We start from the raw sequence: 22,562 nt of genomic DNA, 5'->3' as shown, positions 1-22,562 counted from the left end.
TGTTGACTTGGTGTGTGACAGCTCAATATGGCTGACTGAGTTGTAAAAAATAAATGAGTTTACTGTGAAAGAACTTGACTGGCCTACAATAGTAACCTGAACACCTTTAGGATGAATAAAAGCGTTGACTCTCTCTCTCTACATATATATGTATATATACACACATATATGTACAGATAGATATACAGATAGATAGATAGATAGATAGATAGATAGACAGACAGAGAGGTAGATATATAGATATGGTGTTCACAATGTGAATGTGCACACAGGCTTTATCTTGTGTGCAGAGGAAAGTACTTTAACTGTTATACATATTTCATTTGATAAATGAGAGGCTATTAAGCTTTCTTTTATTTATGGCGGTGGGATGGCATGGTTGCACACAAGATTTCCCTCTATGTTCACAAAATTCCCATGGCAAAGGCCTCCACCAATCATAATGTTTGAACTTTCTTACGGTGAGGCAGCGCTAACTTCTACACTTCCTTGCGCGTCTGAACTCATGGTACAAAAGAAAGAAACCCCCCCATCCCCAAAAAGGGCTAGGAGATGGGGGGAGCAACAACAGTAAGAACTAGGAAAAGAAAAAAAAGCTGAGAATTTTGTAACAATGATAATAATAGGCTTTTATTACAAATGACCAAGCATAAAGAGACTGCAATGCAACTGTAACAGCAAACAAAGATATCCTGAAAGGGAAGAGGTTAAATAAAATAAAAATATTTCTGCTGTCATCACACCCAAACTGCTCACTAGCAGCACCACTAGTCTGAAGCACGGAAACTCAAAGCACATCACCACAGTTCTCCACTCTCAGGGCTTGTTCACACACAAACCGACCAAGTAGCCTTTGTTTGCTGATTGCAGAGTGGGGCCAGGTGCACACTGGCTCCTCATGGAAAACAGTGTCTGAGTTCAACAGAGACACAGAACACACCCACACAACATGCAGGCCTGCTTGGGCTGTAGCACTCCCTCCCATAAGTACAAACTCAAGTTTGTTAATGTGGGTCCTGCAGTTGAAAAAAAAAGATAACAAAAACAAAGGGTTCAATGACTGAACTATCACAGTCGCAGCCAAGGGTACACTCTAAAATTCTCTCACCATACACCGTAGCTCCAGTTCACTGGCCAGGCTCTGTAACCTATGAGTGTCAAGTAAGTGATCCATGTGAGTCCTGTCAACTCTAGGAGCAGATGTCTGTGACACCAAGGAACATTAGCAGGCCTAGCTAAACCACTTGTTGCACTTGTCCCCATTGGCTTCATTATACTGGCACGCTGTTGTGCATGGTGATTGTGACTGCAGAGTGTAGGCTATGTCATGGAATGATGCAATATTAGGTGACAGCACTGGGCTGGCACATCCAGCATGGATTTTGTCAGCCTGCAAGAGCGCTGACCATCAGTCTGACACCCATGACTGACTGACAACCTTTAAAGCTGGTTTATAGCAAACGGCTGCCACTTGTGTTTTATTTATTTATTATTTTTTTAAACCTGCTGTGCCTGGCAGCGTTAGTGAGCAGAATCATGATCTGAATGCACTGTTGTGCCAAACACATTTGCTTTGCCAAGAGGAACTCTATAAACTCTCTATAAGCTTCTCTTGTTAGTCCTTTCTTTTCTTTATTTATGTATTGATTTTATTATTCACATTAGTATACGTGCAGTTTAACAATGCCAGAGTTGACAGGTGGGGAGGGGCAGATTAGCGAAAAAGAAAACAGAGAGCAGAGAGATAAGGAAAAGAAGTGAAAAGGGAGGGAAAAAGAAAAGAAAGTGGAGGACATAGGAGAAAAGATAGAAATAAAGGGCAAAGCACAAAGCCAGTAAGTGTAGCATGTGTAACAGAACACATTCAGAAAATAAACAGCACCTGAACAGTTTCCTCAGTGGATTGGTATTCATCAGCCTACAGAATGCATGTGAATCAATAAGGCCAGTGTCTTTATAAAGACTGGTTTCAGGAACAGCTGAGTCAAGCCAATATACAGCTTTACAGTGTGTACAGTTTCTATGAGTGTGTAAACCAGCCTATTCCTGTTCTTAAAGAAAGCCAAGACAGCCACACAGAGTTCCCGTGCTTATGCTGGCCGATAAAACCTCATCAGAACCAAATCTGTGAAGACAATTATCCTACAGAAAAAAATGTCTGTAAAACTCAAGCAGGTATGGAAATAAAGTTCAGCCCACGTCTTTCACAATGTGACACACATACTTAATTAGGCTGAAGATGACAGAAACAGAATCTGAACTTTCATGCAAAACCTCAGAAGCTCCTTGTATATTTTCTGTTTCCAAGCTCAATGTCACTTCTTGTCACCTCATACATATGTCCTACTTTCACTAATTACAACTCTTCTCTTCTCTTCTTTTGTAGAAGCAAGAGGTAGAACCTGTAAACAAATATAACGTTCATCCTTTTGGAGTTCAGTTCTTTTACATGTGGACCCAAAGCACAGGGGTCTAATTATTTATTTGCCATGCTGAGGGTTTGAAACCAGGACTCCCTTGCTTTGTCGGGAGCTGTACAATCTGACACTATGTACACTTTTAAACAGTGAAAAAGCAAGCTTAATCGTATTAGTCCCGGGATTCCAGTAATCCCAATTTACTGTATTGTAAAACATCAAGGTAATCTAATAGCTCTTTAAAGGATACAAGAAAGATTACACAATAAGAACTCCAACATCCAGATAATGAGGACTACCCAAACACACACACGCACACAAAACACAGTGGAGCCATTATCTTGTTCAAACACAACAATAATGTGCACATGTACAATATGCATGTAGTATGCACCACAGAGCAAAGATAGAGTCACATACAAATAGAAACAGAAAATACCCAAAGTCTTTTGGGGAGATATTTTCAAATGAACCAAACCCTCTTCGAACAAACTGAATCTATCAAAAGGGTCTCAGTAGGAGTTGGCCAGCGCTCGTCTCTTCATCTCTTTCTTTGCCTGCATCGTCCTTCTTAGCGCTTCTCCAGGGATTTTTTTCAACCAAATTCAAAGTGAAAGGATTTTAGAGGCTAACATTCACAGCTTTGTTTGGAGATTAGTCAAGTAGAATAAAGACGATGAGGGTGTGTATGTGTGTGTGAGCAAATGCGTACTGTGGCCCTTTGTTGACAGCTGATGCATAGTCAATGTGATAATGACAAGCAGAGATGCAATTTGTTTCCCAGGGAGCTGCGTCATTGAGCTGTTGTGGGGGGTTAAAAGGTCCAAAGCAAAGCAGCACCAGGAAACTGTACCATCAGGATGTTATATTTATAGCCAATCACACTGACATCAACAGGGATTATATTATTTATCGGCATCAACAAAAGTGACATTATTTATCTGACTTTGTAAATCAGTCTTTCCCTTTACTCATCCACTTTAAGCCGTCTGTCGTTTATACTGTTATTCACTGTTGTAATACAGTATGCCTGGACTTTGCCAAACATCTGTTGTTTAAGTATCAGTTTTTCACTGGCAGTAGGGTCTGAAAGAAGGCTCTGAAAGTAAATTGCTTTTTTTTGTCATAGATGGCAGCTAAATTCAGCTTGGATTCACAGCAGGTATGTTGGAACAACATACTGCATGTGCTGATGAAAAAACGACATTGAAGAAAACAAGTGTCCTTTCCAGCAGCATGCACAACATCTCTTTCATGTTGGAAACATTAATGGCTTCCTAAAGCAATGGCTACATGCGGTGCTTCAAAACTACCAGAAGGCAATGGTGTGACAAAACCTTATATAATTGGCTATAACTGTGGTTCTTAACTTGGTAGCCACAAGCTAATGGAATATGAATATTTTCATCTTCAAAAAGTGGTGCTATCATTATAAAACCCAGTTTGTGGTTGCTGTATAAAATCCAAATAAAAACACAATGCTAATTGCAAGATTTGCTAATCTCATAAACCCATAGGGCAAAACAACACAGAAAATACTTCAAACGCCTTAAATTTACTATTTTCTGAAAGAATATGATCCCATTTTAAATTTGAAGGGAGCAACACATTTCAGCAATGTCTGACGGAGCAAAAAAGGCTGGATAGGTAAGTGGCACTAAAAAGAAAGAGCTGAAGCTTCTTTGGTGTAAAATTGCAAACACTGAATATTTCATCTGTTGTGGTAACACAAATCACAATTTGAAATTCTTTTTTGAAAACATGGACACAATATTCTCTGGACTAAAGAGCAAAGGAACCATTCAACTTGATATCACCATATAGTTATAAAAAACGAGTCTCTGATGGTGTGAGGGTACATTGGGGCTTTTGAACACCAACACATCTTTTTGCCATCAAATTCCTAAAATGGTACATTTTGTACGTTTAAACACTTGCTATATTTTCTAAGTTCTATCATGAATAAAACATGGATTTATGAGATTTTTAAACTCACTGCATTTTGTTGTTATTTAACTTTTTTGGAAATTGAGTTCTGACTGTACAGTATACTTGGAAAATGAGGGAGACTCATATCACATTATGTAAGCAAATTGTTCTGTGCATTTAGCTTTCCAAAACATACTGAGTACAGCGCTCTCACAACTTGAACAGTTAGAACAATGTGCGCTTTTTGCAGCATGTTCTCTCCCTGATGTAATGTTATTGCTTCCTTCTCCCACATGAAAGCGAAGATTAAATCAAGGCACATTTACAAATTTTAATGACATATTTCTAAGCTCCAAAACAGAGTCACTGGGTTCCAGTTGTCTTCTTCTGTGAAACATATTTAAGCTGACTTCTAAGCCTACTCATGATTCCACTGTTGTTTGACAGTAAAATGTAAGTTTTAACTTGTTTCTTTTCAAAAAGCTAAACAAGACAGAAGCTTGTAAAACAAGGTTCTACTTCATGCTGCTTGTTTATGAATTTTCCTAGCTAAAGTGTAAATAGTTTTTCAACCTATGCAACCAGGCTTATATGCAGTCCTCCAAAAACCCAACACATGGACAATGATATGTTTAGGTCGAATTTAAAAAGTTTGATTAAAAGTGGGCCAGAACATGGCATTGACTACAATAGCCAGTATAAAAATACACGTATTTTGACTTTTGTCGCCAAGATGCCAGGGTCTCTCTTAGAAATTAGATTTTTAATCTCAATTAGATTTTTTACCTGGATAAATAAAGGACTAATAAAAAAATAAATAAAAATAAAAAAGATGGATGATGCTACCGTGGTGTCACCCATTGGTTTCTGAAATTATATTTTAAACTCTAAAGATTAATATTTATTATGTCACTATCTTGGTTGCAAAATACTGAGTGAGACAAAGAAAGTTGGGTCTGGCAGTGAAACTGTATGCTCAATGGCTAAAGGCTTGTGAGAAAAGTTCATTAGCCAACGAATGTTGATTTTCACACTACAGATATTCCTCCATTTAAACAAAAAAACATGACCAAGGATTTACCGAATACTTTTTTTTTTCAGTATGATCCAAGATTAGCGACTGAGCCCAAAAACGTAGGTAGTTAAAATATGTTTCCCATAGACTTTTGTGTGATCAAGATGGCGCCGAGTATGGCAGCCTCGTCGCGAGCTCCCCCAAGCAACGGCTTTCTTCTGTGTTTAATTTTACTTTTCCTTTATTTTTTCACGAGCAGCACTTGTCTCCTTGTGTACGACCGACAAACCTTACTGGACATAAAAGACGGTCTTTCTTATAACTTTCCGGAGTTCAAGTTTTGCAACACGGACGCTCCGTTTGCAGACCCCCCATTCATCTCACCTGAGACACCTTTGTTCTCTGGCCCTGGAGGCCGCAAACGCCGACGCAGAGGGAGAAGATCTGGCGTTCTGGTTCGACTGAGACGGCGCACTTACAGACCACCGTTACCCAGTTTATTACTGGCTAATATGCAGTCTCTGGAGAACAAGCTGTGCGAGCTTCGGGCACGGATCTCATTCCAGCGAGAGATGCGGGACTGCTGCGTGATCTGCCTCACAGAAACCTGGCTATCGGACAAAGTACCGGACTCCGCAATACAACTGCCGGGGTTCTCTGTGCACCGCGCGGACAGGTCACAGGATCTTACTGGGAAAAGCAGAGGCGGTGGTGTGTGTTTCATGATCAACAACAGCTGGTGTGATTATGCGAACGTGCACCCGGTCAAATCCTTCTGCTCACCGGACCTGGAGTACCTGATGATTAAGTGCCGGCCATTCTGGCTACCGAGGGAATTTACAGCAGTGATTATTACGGCTGTTTACATTCCCCCACAAGCCGACACTGACCGTGCACTCAGGGAACTGTACAGCGCGATCAGCAGCGAGGAAACCGCACACCCAGAGGCAGCGTTTATCACAGCCGGAGACTTTAATAAGGGAAACCTGAAGAAAGTCTCACCAAAACTCCATCAACACATCCTTTTCAACACACGTGGAAACCGGCAACTCGACCACTGTTACACCTCTTTCCGGGATGCATACAAAGCCCTCCCCCGCGCCCCATTCGGCCAATCAGATCACTGCTCCATCCTGCTCCTGCCCGCCTACAGGCAGAAGCTGAAACAGGAAGCTCCAACCCGGAGGGCGGTGCACTGTTGGACGGACCAATCGGAGTCTGCGCTGCGGGACTGTTTTGATCACGCGGACTGGGAAATGTTTCACGTGGCCGCCAGAGACATTGATGAATACACAGACTCAGTCTGTGGATTTATCAGGAAATGCGTGGAAGATGTCGTCCCATCCAGAACAGTCAAATCCTTCCCAAATCAAAAACCCTGGATTAACGGAGATGTTCGCGCGGCACTGGCGGCACAGAACACCGCCTTTGCCTCCGCGAACACATCGGACTACAAACACGCACATTACCAACTCCGGAAGACGATCAAAGCAGCCAAACGTGAGTACAGGGACAGGGTGGAACAACAGTTTGACAACCCTCGGAGTATGTGGCAGGGACTAAACACGATCACAGACTTTAGAGGGAAAACCAGCACACCGCAGACCACGGCCTCTCTGTGTGAGGATCTAAACGTATTCTACGCTAGATTCGACACAGCGAACAACATGAGACCGGACAGTGTGCGCACCGCGGATGACGTCAGTGCGCACACTGTGTCTGAGGAGGATGTGCGGAAGTGCTTCAGGAAGGTGAACGCACGCAAAGCTACTGGTCCGGACGGGATTCCCGGCCGCGTCCTCAGGTCATGCGCGGCTCAGCTGGCTGGAGTGTTCACGCACATCTTCAACCTTTCCCTCTCTCTGTCTGTAGTCCCAGCCTGCTTCAAAATGGCCACCATCGTCCCTGTACCCAAATCCTCCACCATCTCCTCATTGAACGACTGGCGACCTGTAGCCCTGACCCCCATCGTAAGCAAATGCTTCGAGAAGCTGGTCAGGGACTTCATCTGCTCTGCACTACCCGACTCACTGGACCCTCTACAGTTTGCATACCGCCACAACAGGTCCACTGATGATGCCATAGCCCTGACACTACACACTGCCCTGTCACACCTGGAGAAGAGAGACACGTATGTGAGGATGCTGTTTGTAGATTACAGCTCAGCATTCAATACCATCGTTCCCTCGAAGCTGGACAGGAAACTGCAGGATCTAGGACTGAGCAGCTCCCTCTGCAGCTGGATCCTTAGCTTCCTGTCTGACAGACGCCAGGTGGTCAGACTGGGCAGCATCACCTCATCCCCCATCACACTGAACACTGGTGCTCCACAGGGGTGTGTACTGAGCCCTCTCCTGTACTCACTCTACACCTACGACTGCACAGCCACTAACAGCTCCAACATCATTGTGAAGTTTGCGGACGACACTACAGTGGTGGGTCTTATCACCAACGGTGATGAGACGGCTTACAGGGAGGAGGTCAGCGCCCTGACCCACTGGTGTCAAGACAACCATCTCACCCTCAACGTCGCAAAGACAAAGGAGTTGATAGTGGACTTCCGGAGGTGCAGAGAAGTACACACCCCCATCACCATCAACGGCGCTGCTGTGGAGAGAGTGAGCAGCTTCCGGTTCCTTGGCGTACACCTGGCTGAGGATCTTACGTGGTCAGTACACACAAACAAAACAGTGAAGAAGGCGCAGCAGCGCCTCTTCTTTCTCAGGAGACTGAAAAGATTCGGCATGAGCCCCCGCATCCTCAGGACCTTCTATCACTGTGCCATTGAGAGCATCCTCACTGGATGCATCACCACCTGGTATGGCAACAGCACCGCCTACAACTGCAAAGCTCTCCAGCGAGTAGTGCGGTGCTCTGAACGGATAATTGGAGGTGAGCTTCCCTCCCTCCAAGACATCTACAGGAAGCGCTGCCTGAGGAAAGCGGGGAGGATCATCAAGGACTCCAGTCACCCCAGCCATAAACTGTTCAGACTGCTTCCATCAGGAAGGAGGTTCTGCAGCATCCGGTCCCAAACCAGCAGACTGAGAGACAGCTTTTTCCATCAGGCCATCAGACTGCTGAACACGTCATAGACACCTCAGCTTCACTACTGGAACTTCAACATTATGCACTCCACACTGTATATAAATGCCACTTGTTTTGCACATATTCAACTCTGTATATTTTATATATTTTATTATTATTATTATTATTATTATTATTTTATTTTATTTTTTTACTATTTAATTTGTAAAAATGTGTAAGATAAGATAAGATAAGATAACCTTTATTAGTCCCACACGTGGGAAATTTGTTTTGTCACAGCAGGAAGTGGACAGTGCAAAAGTTATGACGCAAAAATTAGAATACAATAAGAATAAATACAGTACACAGCTGTACAGAATAGAATAAAATAATATACTATATACAGTAGAATAAAATAGAATAAAAATATACAATAAGATAAAAATAGAATACGAATGCTATATACAACTGAGTAAAAATACAACGATGCCAGAAAGGATTATTGCACTTAGTGTTATTGCACATGTGTGGATGTGTGTGTTTGTTCAGTTAAAGTCTTTGTTGTGGAGTCTGACAGCAGTGGGGAGGAAAGACCTGCGAAATCTCTCCGTCCCACACCGTGGGTGCCGCAGTCTCCCACTGAAGGAGCTGCTCAGTGCTGTCACAGTCTGCTGCATGGGGTGGGAGACGTTGTCCAACAGGGATGACAGCTTAGCCGCCATTCTCCTGTCACTCACCACCTCCACTGTGGGTATACACACACACACACACACACACACACACACACACACACACACACACACACACACACACACACACACACGTAGGAAAATATTTAGTATACACATCCAGAAATGCATACACTATTATATATTGTACATATATTTATTAGTTTCAGGTTGGCCATTCTTGTATTTTGCTCGTTTGTGTTGTTGTGTTTGCACATCTCTGTTGCTTGTGGGGCTCGCACACAAGAATTTCACTCGCATGTGCTGTGCCAGTGTGCCTGCACATGTGATGTGACAATAAAAAGTGATTTGATTTGATTTGATTTATAGAAAGTCATTTTGCAGCTACAGCTATCGCCATCTGGTGGCGTTCAGATAGAATGCAGATTTTTTTTGGTAGTTCTGCTGGAGCTTCATTGTTTTTTTCGACTACATCCACTCTGCGTGCTTTTTATGACAACAAATGGGGATCCCAAATAACTGAAATTCAGCACATCATATACTCCCTCTCTACTTTTACGTTTAGGCTTTAAACTTTCCTTTTTTAGTAAAGCTTATAGTTAGGGCTGGGTCAGGCTGAATCCTCCTGTAGTTACACTGCAAATGGTTTGGCCTGCTGTGGGCTTCACATAAGGCACTGAGCGTTTCTAGTTTTCTCACGTATTTTCACTCACCATGTGTTTATACGCCACTCTGACTTTACTCATGAGTTATTATTAATCTCTGACTCTCTTCCACAGTGTGTCTTTTGTCCTGTTTCCCACCCTCACCCCCAACCAGTCGCAGCAGATGGCTACCCCTCCCTGAACCTGGTTCTCCCAGAGGTTTCCTTCTGTTGAAAGGGAGTTTTTCTTTTTCTCTGTATTATTGAAAGGTCTTTACCTTACAGCTTAAAGCACCTTGAGGCAACTGTTGTTGTGATTTGGTGCCATATAAATATAATTAAACTGAACTGAATTGAATCATTACTGTACATATGTGAGTATGGAGTACTGCATGTTTGTGTGGGTCTTTGGAACATTTAAGCTTCTGCTTTTCTCTGATGATTTTAAAAGTTTAATAATAGTTTATATGGAAAAATGATAGCAAAACACATCACATCTGTTCACCTGAAGCCGTGGGACCAATATAAAAATTAATTTAGCATTATTTTAAGACGAACAGATTGTGTTTTCCACCCCCAATTGAATGGGATTGATAAAGTATATAGAGCAGAATTTCAATTTTGTGACCAAATGTCCACACTGTAGGACATTCTTGGCTAGGGGGGGATAAGGAGTCTTTTCAACTAAATCAGTTGCTTTGTTTTACAAACCTGCACTAAGCCTTTTTCTATTTTTGCTTATTATTTGTTATGCACATGTTACCTATCCTGTCACATTGTTCACAAAACCTTAATCAAGGTTATACAGTGGGGCAAAAAAGTATTTAGTCAGCCACCGATTGTGCAAGTTCCCCCACTTAAAATGATGACAGAGGTCAGTAATTTGCACCAGAGGTACACTTCAACTGTGAGAGACAGAATGTGAAAAAAAAATCCATGAATTCACATGGTAGGATTTGTAAAGAATTTATTCGTAAATCAGGGTGGAAAATAAGTATTTGGTCACCTCAAACAAGGAAAATCTCTGGCTCTCACAGACCTGTAACGTCTTCTGTAAGAAGCTTTTCTGTCCCCCACTCGTTACCTGTATGAATGGCACCTGTTTGAACTCATCATCTGTATAAAAGACACCTGTCCACAGCCTCAAACAGTCAGACTCCAAACTCCGCCATGGCCAAGACCAAAGAGCTTTCGAAGGACACCAGGAAAAGTATTGTAGACCTGCACCAGACTGGGAAGAGTGAATCTACAATAGGCAAGCAGCTTGGTGTGAAAAAATCAACTGTGGGAGCAATCATCAGAAAATGGAAGACATACAAGACCACTGATAATCTCCCTCGATCTGGGGCTCCACGCAAGATCTCATCCCGTGGGGTCAAAATGATCATGAGAACGGTGAGCAAAGATCCCAGAACCACACGGGGGGACCTGGTGAATGACCTGCAGAGAGCTGGGACCAAAGTAACAAAGGTCACCATCAGTAACACACTACAACGGCAGGGAATCAAATCCCGCAGTGCCAGACGTGTTCCGCTGCTGAAGCCAGTGCATGTCCAGGTCCGTCTGAAGTTTGCCAGAGAGCACATGGATGATACAGCAGAGGATTGGGAGAATGTCATGTGGTCAGATGAAACCAAAGTAGAACTTTTTGGTATAAACTCAACTCGTCGTGTTTGGAGGAAGAAGAATACTGAGTTGCATCCCAAGAACACCATACCTACTGTGAAGCATGGGGGTGGAAACATCATGCTATGGGGCTGTTTTTCTGCCAAGGGGACAGGACGACTGATCCGTGTTAAGGACAGAATGAATGGGGCCATGTATCGTGAGATTTTGAGCCAAAACCTCCTTCCATCAGTGAGAACTTTGAAGATGAAACGAGGCTGGGTCTTCCAACATGACAATGATCCAAAACACACCGCCCGGGCAACAAAGGAGTGGCTCAGTAAGAAGCATTTGAAAGTCCTGGAGTGGCCTAGCCAGTCTCCAGACCTCAACCCCATAGAAAATCTGTGGCGGGAGTTGAAAGTCCGTGTTGCTCAGCGACAGCCCCAAAACATCACTGCTCTCGAGAAGATCTGCATGGAGGAATGGGCCAAAATACCAGCTACTGTGTGTGCAAACCTGGTAAAGACCTATAGTAAACGTTTGACTTCTGTTATTGCCAACAAAGGTTATGTTACAAAGTATTGAGTTGTATTTTTGTTATTGACCAAATACTTATTTTCCACCCTGATTTACGAATAAATTCTTTACAAATCCTACCATGTGGATTCATGGATTTTTTTTTCACATTCTGTCTCTCACAGTTGAAGTGTACCTCTGGTGCAAATTACTGACCTCTGTCATCATTTTAAGTGGGGGAACTTGCACAATCGGTGGCTGACTAAATACTTTTTTGCCCCACTGTATTTGTAAATTTTACTACAAAGCAATAAAAGTAACAGTTGTTGTTATCTGGTTGAGCCTACCAGCAAGGTTATAAATAATGATGTCAGATGAACAATTTCTGAAAAATAGCTATGAATTCAAACAGTAGTATTAGAGTCCTTTTGATTTAACGACAGCCTGACTAACAAACACAGCTCGTGTTAACATTTTCTCTTATGGATAAGTCTTGTAATAATCTGTCCTTAACCAGTTTTAATGCTGAAATGTTGAGTCAGCCCTGTTTAGCCATATATGTATGGTGTGTGTGTATGTGTGTGTGTGTGTGTGTGTTTCATTTTTAATAAAGGCTTTGAGGCTTCTCATTATGAGAAATGTTCTTGTGCATTGGTTACACATATGATATCATAGTAGCAGGCAATGTGTTTTTAGCCATATTTTCAAGTTGTGCCAAAGGGCCACAGTGTGTTTTTCCTTGTAATTACAGAGCTGTACTTGTTGATAATATTGTAATCATGATTTAAAATAATAATATTAATAAGAAAAAAACAACTTCCCTCTGGTCTATGCCAGGGACCCCTGCCGTTTAGTGATCTCTGGAAATGACTGTGCTGCCTATTCATTGCTCTAGTTCTTTTTTCCTTACCAATTGAGCCGCAGCAGTGCGTCTCACCAGATCTTTGGCTGAAGATCTGATAAACAGATCTGCTCTACCATGTTTGTGTTCTCGCATTTCTATAACAGCATTGCTAATGTGGTCCAGGGTGGATGGCAAGTGGGAAGGGACATGCTGCAACACTCATGGGAACAGTGCTGGACAAGTGTGCTCCACTTAGTGTTCTGCCAGAACAACTCTGACAGCATGTCAATGCTAGTGAGGCGATGGGTGCCAATACTCTACCCCATATTAAGATTTTACACTAGAGCAGATGCCATATGATCTTTTCTGCCACTGCCACATGTCTCCTTCCCCTTCAGTTTCTCCTCAAAGGGATCCAGTAAATGGGAGGTGTGTGCGTGCGGGGAATAAACAGACTTCTTTCCAGCTTTGTGTTGCTAATGCGTTTCAGTGTTCAAAAGTCAACACTGCTAAAAAAAAAAAAGAAATAAGCTAACTTAACAGCATAAATACATACATACATAACAATAAACATCACCATTCTTCTGTTCCCTCACAGTAAGTGCACAGTTTTTACATGTATTTTACATGGCATCTGTGTTTGTGTGTGTTTGTGTGTGAGAGTGAGATAATCAGGTTCTTTTTTCAGACAGTTGCAGAAACACCTTGGCAACAGTCCCGAGCTTCAAGTTTCAGCTGAAGCCAACTGCTTAAAATCTCAACTATAAACAAACTAAAAAAATACACAATGTAGGTTAGCTAGCAGACATATATGAGAGGCAGTATATATGAAAAAGGTCACAAACTGTTGGTAGCTGTTCTACCTGCTCTCTCAGGCTTCCTCTGACTGCTGTTAGCGTTCTCGCTTTTATCATGTGATTCTTTTGTCATCTGTTGTTCTTGTTTTCTTTTCAGGATGAAGATGATGTCTAAAAATTCCACTTTTGACATCGTCAAAAGTGACATGCATTTTGACAGGCTGAAAGTACCCTTTTTTTATGGTATTCTCTGCAGATAATCTGGTCTTACCGGGACACTAAAATAGAAGAGACCCTCCTATGTTAATACATCTTGCTGCTCATCAGGCAATTTGAAATGTCTCCAGTTTCATATTTGTGTTATTCTGAAGAGGGTCGTGCTTCATTCTTAGACTGTCAATAATAACTTAAATTTGTGAAAATGGTCTTTGGCTCTCCTGGCCTTCCTTTGCATCAGAGGTTTTGGTTTCTACTCAGGGTAAAGATTTATCATAACCCATTTCTCTTATAGTAATTAATCTATCGGCTTCACATTCTCTCCTGCCTCAGTCTCATTATTTTGCCTTTTTTATTCTTTGTTCATTTTCTTTTATTCTTTACTTCACATCTTTCTGTCTCTTTCATTCCCTTGTACACTAGCTGGTGTTTATTTTTTAAAATTTTCTTTTCTTTTTTTTTTTAAAAACTATGTCTACAAGCCTGTCAAATTGAGTTGAGATCATCATTTGTTGGGTAGATTTCTTGTTATTATATTTTTGCTCCTTCTTACTGGTGCTTATATTTATCCAACATTATCCCCATCTGAACCAAACTGACTTGTTCTAGATTCCATTTTGTATGACAAGATTTTTCCTGGCACCTCATAATGAAGAGAGGGGGGACTTTGTTTACTCAATTTACCAACTTATCCATCAGACTCAGTTTGGATTAGTCTTTATTTTTGGCACAGATTTACTTTTCCTATCAATCTCTCTCTTGCTCCCTCTGTCTCATACTCGTGTACATCACTCAATCTTGCTGTCTTCGTGTGTGTATATCCCTGTCTTTGCCTCAGTGTTTAGTATTAATGGTTAATGAAGAATGTTGATAAAAAACTCTACATCTAGAATACAAATGTCAGTGAGTTAAACAAGGGTCTGTTTTGCTTCTCCTCTGCTTCAAGGCTCTTTTTATTTATGATATTCAGTGTTATTTCGGGGGGGTTTTCCAACTGAGATTAAAGCAGCTAAACAGCAAGTTGGCCTGCTGTCATCCGCTTGTATCATGTGAAGAACCCATTTATCAGGAATCTACAAATAAATGCATTTAATGACCAATGCCTCTCGTTTGTCAATCATGTTCACTGATAAGATATGTTTAAGCCGTGCAGATTCAAATTCTACACATGTTTTTGACATGAGTGGAAAGACTGTAGAACATAATCAATGTCTTTCTGCATAAAAACGCAGAAAGACATGCAAACACGGTTAATTTCCATGATTTTGTTACTTTGATGCATGCTTAGAGACTTTCCCACATGCTTCCCATTGAGATGCTGAAGAATCTTAAGAATCTTAGGTTAATTGTCTGTCTTGTTTTTCACATTTATTTCATTTTGTCTACAAGCTGCATCAAAGAGGAGTTTTGGAAAATAGTTGGTGAACATATCTGACATTCTGTAGGTGCATAAACAGATCGAAGTATAGCAGATCATTGTTAAATAAGGAAAGATCCTTAGAAAGAACTGAGCATGATTTATTGATATATAGAATTCAGTTATGCTGTTTAGCAATTAGACTCCGATGGCCCATCACATCAGAATGAAATCCCAGCTGTGATAGGAATTAGGGCAGGACCCTAAACGCTGGTGGTGGCGAAGATAAGATGAAGGCTTGGATGTAGTGACCTGCATGAATTGGAGATAGTGAGGAGGTGGGTTCCATGAAGGAGTCTGCAAGTGAGAATGAAATATGAGCAGTAAGATGTAAAGTACCCAGAGCGGAGGCTGATTGGCTTGAGGAAGGCAGGCAGAAAGATGTCAGAAAGAGTACAGCGATGGTGTCAGCATCAGGTTTTACAGCATGGGAAGGTGGATGTGAAGTAAAGAATAGACTAGCAGCCAACCACCTGGGAAAGCAGACAAATGAGTGAATACAAACATCCTTTATTGAACTCATGTACAAGCTTCATATTTTATTGCTCAGTTCAAGATTAAAATAATTCCACCAAATAAATAAATATATAAGTAAATAAAACAGTGCAATGCTGTGTAAGTCTTTCCTTTCAGAAACTGCAAACTGAGGGTCAGCACACTTCCTGGCTATGCTGTCTCTCGTTCACAAATCAGTAAGCAACTAACTCTTAAACAGTATCGTTACATTAACTGTGCATCCAGTGGGTATCACCATGTATATATTTATGACTGTTTATTTCTGCTGTTTCCCCCTCTGCCTGGGCAAGCCCAGTCTGTAAACCTTATCAAAGATTCTGTCTGATCAAAATCTATAAATTATGAATACACAAACAACCATGTGTAACTGTGTGTGTGTGTTTAGACATCTTTGTGAGGACAGAAAAATTGGCATGCTACTATACTTGTGGGGACCAACACTCACTTATGCTAGCCTAGGGAAAGCATCATGTCAATTGGATTTCCTCACTAAGACATGAAAATGCGCGCGCGCGCGCGTGTGTGTGTGTGTGTGTGTGTGTGTGTGTGTGTGTGTGTGAGTGAGAGAAAGTGTGTAAGAAGAAAAAAATTACAGTGAAAAGAATAGTTGGATCAAGTCTGATCATATTTAATTAGTTCTGATAGTGAGAACAAACAACTGTTTGATAGTAGAAGAGGAAGCCCTGCAGATATTCTCAGCTGAGTGCTTGAGAGTAAGAGAGAGAAGGCAACTGTGTTATGCACTTTCTTTGCTCTGAGCATTTGGTAAATTAACAAATGTTAGATGTATTTTCAAGTCATTTGTTGTTTGCATTTAAACTCACACAGTGGCCGGACGCCTCATTTATTAACCATTCATATTAACCATACATACAGTTTTGAGAGAATGCCGGTGCTAATTTCTATGCATAGAGCCTGTTTCATGACATTAAATTTAAAACTATTTTACCAGCTTAAAAAAACAAATCAAATAAAGGACAGCACAAAACAGCCAAAAATAAATAAATAAATAAATAAATTCTGAAGATCTTAGGAGTCTCTAAAAAATATCCACCTATCACACATTTTCTTTACATCAGTTGTCAAAGACACATTCAGTAATAAATTTTTAAGCTTACAGGTTACAGGTCACTTTGCTTTGCTTTCTTATTCAAGTGGGTTGTAGCATTATACTATTATATTTTGGTTCCATTATTTTTAGTAATTCGTGCTTTTAAATCAGTATAATTTTCTACTCCCTGGCCATGGCCAAGTGAGGCCTCTTATCTCATTATTCCATTTTAAACTCGACATATAAAAGACCGGGAGTTGATTCCGAATGTTAGCCATGCATTTGGTTGCTATTCACTGGAATTCTCAACGTGAGGTACAAAGATATGTTGATGCAAATGAGAGATGCCATTATTAGGCTGAAAGCCCCAAATAAACTAACCGGGAGATGCCAAAACTGTAAAAAGGGCCAAATCAACAATCTGGCACATTGCTAAGAGAAGTAATGCATTGGAGAGGTTCACACCAAAACCAAGACCACAGAAGATAGCTAAAATGGATGTTCACAAATTTCATCATTCGTTGAGAAAAAAGTTTTAACAACTTCAAGACAAAAGCACTCTTAAGGACGGTGTATCATTGTGAAAGTCTGCAATCGAAAGATACCTTCCCGAATGGAACTACAGAGGTTTTATGACAACTACTGGTAACACTCAAGAACAAGAAGGCTACATCAGAAGTTGCTAGTAAACTTCTACAAGAGTGCGAAAAGATATGGAAAAAAGAATAAATCTGTGCACATGTAAAGCTGAGAAGAAACAGTTCATGATCCCAAATATTCCATGTCATCTGTCAAACAAGGTGCATGGCATGGGTCTCATTAGTGTTTATTGATGATGTGACCACTGACAGAAGAAGCAGAATGAATTGTGAAGTGTATATGGCCATAGTCTACTCAGATTCAGCCAAATGTTGCAAAACTGGTCAAACAACACATACAAAAGCAGCACAAAATCAACTGAATGCAGAAGGATGCACTATCAAGCAGCAACTGAAGGTGGCTGGCAGAAGGTCTCAAGGGAGGAAACAGTATCCAGTGATGTCCATGACATCAGGCAGTCACTGTCTGCAAAGGATTTTGTCCAAAAATTAAAATTATGTTACTTTTGAGCCTCTAAAAATGGGGGGCTATAAATAAAAGGGACCGAAATGAATGAAAGACTTTTGTCAGTTAAAGCTGAAACTCCGCACATGCCATTATCCAAAAACTAATGGAACTAACTGTAGGTGATGGAGACGAATAATATAACTGAATCCAATTAGCCATTTCCCTATTTTCTTATTGCTTTTTGTGGTATTGGAGTAAAGCAAAAATCTTAAATTTGATTTAAGATATTTTTTTTCTGTTTTTGCAGAGCAGTGAAAGACAACTAAACAGTTAAAAAAATAAAAGAGGGATGCCTTCTTAAAAGTTACCGTCAATCAAAATGCTTCATTAGCAAACTCAGAAGAATATGACAAGTAACACATGCATGTGTAATTGAAAGCTGCTTGCCACAGAGATGTGTGAGATCTACAGAGATTAAAGTTTTCATGGCTATGTTGCCTCTCTTTTTCATCAGACGGTCCAGTGGTTCAGATGACTGTTTGAAACTTCTGCTGATAAACTGAATGTGGTTTGACACGTTGTAGTCCTCATTTCCCCCCCTTGTACATGGTGTGTTTGTGTAGCTGAGTTTCCTCTTTGAAAACTGTGCCCACCATATCTGTGTGCAAAGGCTTACTTCCTCCCACACAACAGGACGGCCACCTGGCCCATCCGCCAGGAGCATTGCAGGGCATTAAATACACACACACACACACACACACACACACACACACACACACACACACACACACACACACACACACAAATGCTCAACACTCCCCTTGACAGCTGATGTGAGTGTAACATCATAAGCTGTGCTGTTCACTTAGAAGAAGACTAGCTCAGGGTAAGTATTGATTCCTCTTTTCTCCTTACTCTATCTTTCGCTCTCCGCATCTCTCTCTTTCAAGCCTGGCTTCCATAAGTGTTGTAATTAGTTTCATCCACAGACGCACGTCCCTTTGCAAAAACAATCATGGGAATGAAACTACAGCACTTTGAATAAATGGGCTCTAAATATGGTTCATCTGGTTCATCTGTCTGACAATTTATGCTTTTTGCAAAGTAAGAAAGTAAGAAAATATTGCCCAGTGCTGATGAGCCCTCAAAAGCACATCCTTATGTTTAACAGCAGGTGTAAAAAGTTTATCTGGTTTAGGATTTTGAGTTGATAAGCTTTTTGCCTTGTGTGTGTTAAGATGGGGCTAAATCAACTGCTAAAAAACAAAAGTGTGCACGTCTTTCATGCGTTTGAGTAAGTGCCTTGCAGCTTCAAACTCAGTCTAGAAAGGAGCAGGCATGTTTTACTTTTCACAACCATGAGTCTGTCAGGGTCCTCTTGGGTCTGAGTGATGTAATTACATCATCAGACGGTGAGCACGAGGCTCTGAGCAGACAATACACTTCAAGTATGCATGGAACTTTAAGGCAAACTTCAAAGAATTATAAGAAGAATGACTTGGCTGTGGTGTCTCCAGCTGGCTGTGTCCACAGCAGAGTATAATCTCCACTTTAGACAAGTCCTAAAGCCAGAACTAAGCTTAATGGAGAAGACTGGTAAAAAAAAGAAGGCACTAAGTTATGAGGCTAAACCAAAGAAACTCAGTCAAAATAACACTTCAGTGAATACTGACTAAAAACAAATTCAGAAACTTCGACAATGCTTTGGAGAACAAAAGAATGAAAGCAAGACTGATTTAACATCAAACACAGGTCGAAGGTGGCGATAAATCAAGACAAATAAAAGGAAATCCCCTCTCTATGGGAAGCTCTTATTGCTTTCAGGAGGGGGCAAACAGGTCTGCTTAGAACTACCGGAAAATAGGATAGTGAGAAGATCAGAGCTGCATCCCCAAAACAACCTGGTCAATCAAGGATAATTTCAAGAGTCTGAGAGGGGAGGAAAATCTCAAATCTGAGTGCAATTGAGGAAAAACTGAGAAAAAGGTGCAAGAGAGCCAAAGAGGAAAGATATCTATAATAAGACAAAGGTATTCAACGAAACCACAGAAATAAGGAGGTTTATGAAATACCTCTCTCTAAAGAGCTGCACCACAATAAGATGGAGCAGAAAGTAAAACCCACAATACTGTTGAGAAGAGCCTGTGCAATATAAGCCAGGTGGTGAGAGTTGATGATCATGCAAAAACAGAATGGCTACATTTAACTATTTTACTTCTTTATAGTTTCTGTTCTCCAGGTTTGCAACTGAGTGCTTTGGTTTCCTCCCTTTAATTAAAATTATTTAAGTAACAATAAAGTAAATATTCTTTTGTACTAGCTGCCACACAAAGACAAACACGCGCACAATAGTTTTAGTGTCAAAGTCAATAAGGGAACAGTGTGTGTTTCATGTGGAATGTGGTTTGTTTTCGCGCAACTATGCAATGCAAGCAGGAATGCAATTAGAAATGTCAAAGCTGACTATTTGTTGTTTGAAACATTAGACAATCTGAATAAACCTGTGACATTTTAGATCATTAAACCGTTGATGGAGATAGAAAAGCCCTAGAACTCCCCCCACAAAACATGATGAATGTGTTGAATATGAACAATACAAGCATCACTTTGCCTCTGGTTCTCGGTTCAGTTCTTTTCATGTTATGCTCCTATAGCACGTGATCAAACAATCATATTGTGCCAGACCATTCCCATAATTATTTTTTCTTATGTTGCTTAAAGCATTCAAACATTGAGATACATTTAGATTTAGAAAGGAAGTCAAAAGATAACTACAACAACAAGCAAGTAACTGAGTTTAGTGAATTGTCTTTGACTTATATTTTCAATCTCTCCCTGGACACTAACAAACGTCTTCTACAGGATATGGAAATATGTTTTTGTTCTTCCTTGTTTAATTGAGTTGGCTTCAAATGGAGCAGACTGGGATTGTACCACAAAGGGTGGCCTAAAGAAACAGGGGTAAAATGAGTCATTTCAAGCTGTTTGTGAAAAAAGGTGATGCAACAACATACAAACTGTAGACATAAATAAAAAATAAAAAAAGCATATAAACCTATTCTAGTAGACCTCAGGAATAAAATTATAAAGCCAGCAAATCAGTGTAATATGGAGCCTTTAACATTTTGTTACTATGGAAACTTACAGTCTCATCAGGCAGCCGCACTGCTGACAGACAACAGACATAACAACACTGCACTGGGGCTAGGCTGTATTGCATATTGATCAATAATGCATGCTGCTGGCAGGATGAGAGAAGAATTGGATTCCCCAGAAAGAGCAATGGTAATAGAATTGGCAAACCCTTCTTGATCTTCCTGTTTTTTTGTGTGTGCATCCTCGCTTATTGAGAACATACTTGCTCATACTAAATTAAGTTAAAGCTGAGCGGAAGAATGCTTAAACTGAGTTCTTGAAAGATAGATAATAAAACTGCTGCTGTGGTGGAAACTGTGAAGATATGGAGCTGAGTATAAAGTGCTGGTCCGTACAACTGACAGGTGTAGACGTATATATGTATATGACAAGAGCGGTGAACTATCATCTTTGGCAACTGGCATTCCCACCTGAAACACTGGTCATCAACGAAAAAAGTATATCAAACGCTCACTTTTTGGGTTACTGATCACTCTAGTATTCATATACACTGGTCACCTTTTTAGGTACACTTGTTCTTTCACACTCAATGTATTAAGGTGTTTAGAAATAGTCAAAGACTAGTAAATGAGCATCAGAATTGGGAAGAAAGGTCATTTAAGTGACTTTGAACGTGACATTCTTGTTTGTGTCGGAGGGGTTGGTCTAAGTTATCCAGAAACTTTTGACTACTGAGACTTTCACACATAACCGTCTGCTTTGTGCTGATAGGAAGGGAACAGTAACTAAAAAAAAACAAAAACTCATTTCCAACAAGGTAGGCAAACACCCAACACAAGGAACTCTTAAACAGTTGGGGATATAGCAGCAGAAACCACACTTATGATAGCTAAGAACAGGACACTGAATACAATTCCTACAGACTCACATAAATCTGACTTTCCAGGTCAGCTGCCACATTTGCATGGTAGTGTCAGAATATGGCCTAAACAACATGGATCCATCCTGGCTTACATCAGTTGAGGTTGTAATGCTGATTTTCTCGGAACCTTAGTGTTGTGGCTAACCATGTCTATACTTTCATGACCACAGACCCATCTTTGGAATAACTCATTGTATCACAAAGCTCAAATCACCTCAGACTGATTTCTTGAACGTGACAAAGAGTTCAGTGTACGGAACAATTTCTCACGAAATCTCAACCCACTTTTAGCATGTGATAGAACAAGAGATTCACATCATGAATGTGCAGCTGACAAATCTGCAGCAACTTTGTGACGGGATCAAAGATCCCTGAGGACCATTTCCAGCATCTTTCTGAATCTATTAAGGTAGTTCTAACGGCAAAATGAGATCTAACCCAGTGTATCCAATAAAATGCCCGGTGAATGTATTATATATTACTTTTTAATGTTTTTTAGAGGAAGGGTGGGCAAAATAAATACACGTGAATAGTGAGAACACCTAACATTTCTACCTAGTTTAACAGACTCACAAGATCTCAGGCATTGTGGTATTTGGAGTCAAGTTATCAAACAAGTAATTTAAGAACCATGAAGTAGGCAAGTTTTGAAAGGACTGGAGCAAAGATGTTTGGCACCTGGGAAGAAAAGGGGGGGAAGCCATAAAATGAAATGCTTTAGACAGAGAACAGTAGGGGCCACTCAAAAAGACAGATATTCAAGTGATTGTTTTGTATACTGCAAAGGCATAAAACTGATGCAATGTGGGTGC

The 22,562-nt window shown here is 40.7% G+C and overlaps 1 protein-coding gene across 1 annotated transcript in view; it reads right to left on the bottom strand.

The window, feature by feature from the left end:
- Nucleotides 1-8,629: 8,629 nt before the first annotated feature.
- LOC309687883 (uncharacterized protein) overlaps nucleotides 8,630-22,562 on the bottom strand; it is a 264,343-nt gene continuing 250,410 nt past the window's right edge. Inside the window, exon 2 of the mRNA XM_082503169.1 lies at nucleotides 8,630-9,059. The gene's annotated coding sequence lies outside the window, so the exon portion shown is untranslated. The remainder of the gene's footprint in view (nucleotides 9,060-22,562) is intronic.

This window comes from Aulonocara stuartgranti (genome assembly GCF_965226115.1).
Source record: "Aulonocara stuartgranti genome assembly, chromosome: 14".
NCBI classification, from domain to species: Eukaryota; Metazoa; Chordata; class Actinopteri; order Cichliformes; family Cichlidae; genus Aulonocara; species Aulonocara stuartgranti.
The sequence above is the reverse complement of the archived record's forward strand: the minus strand, read 5'-3'. Positions and strand labels throughout refer to the sequence as shown.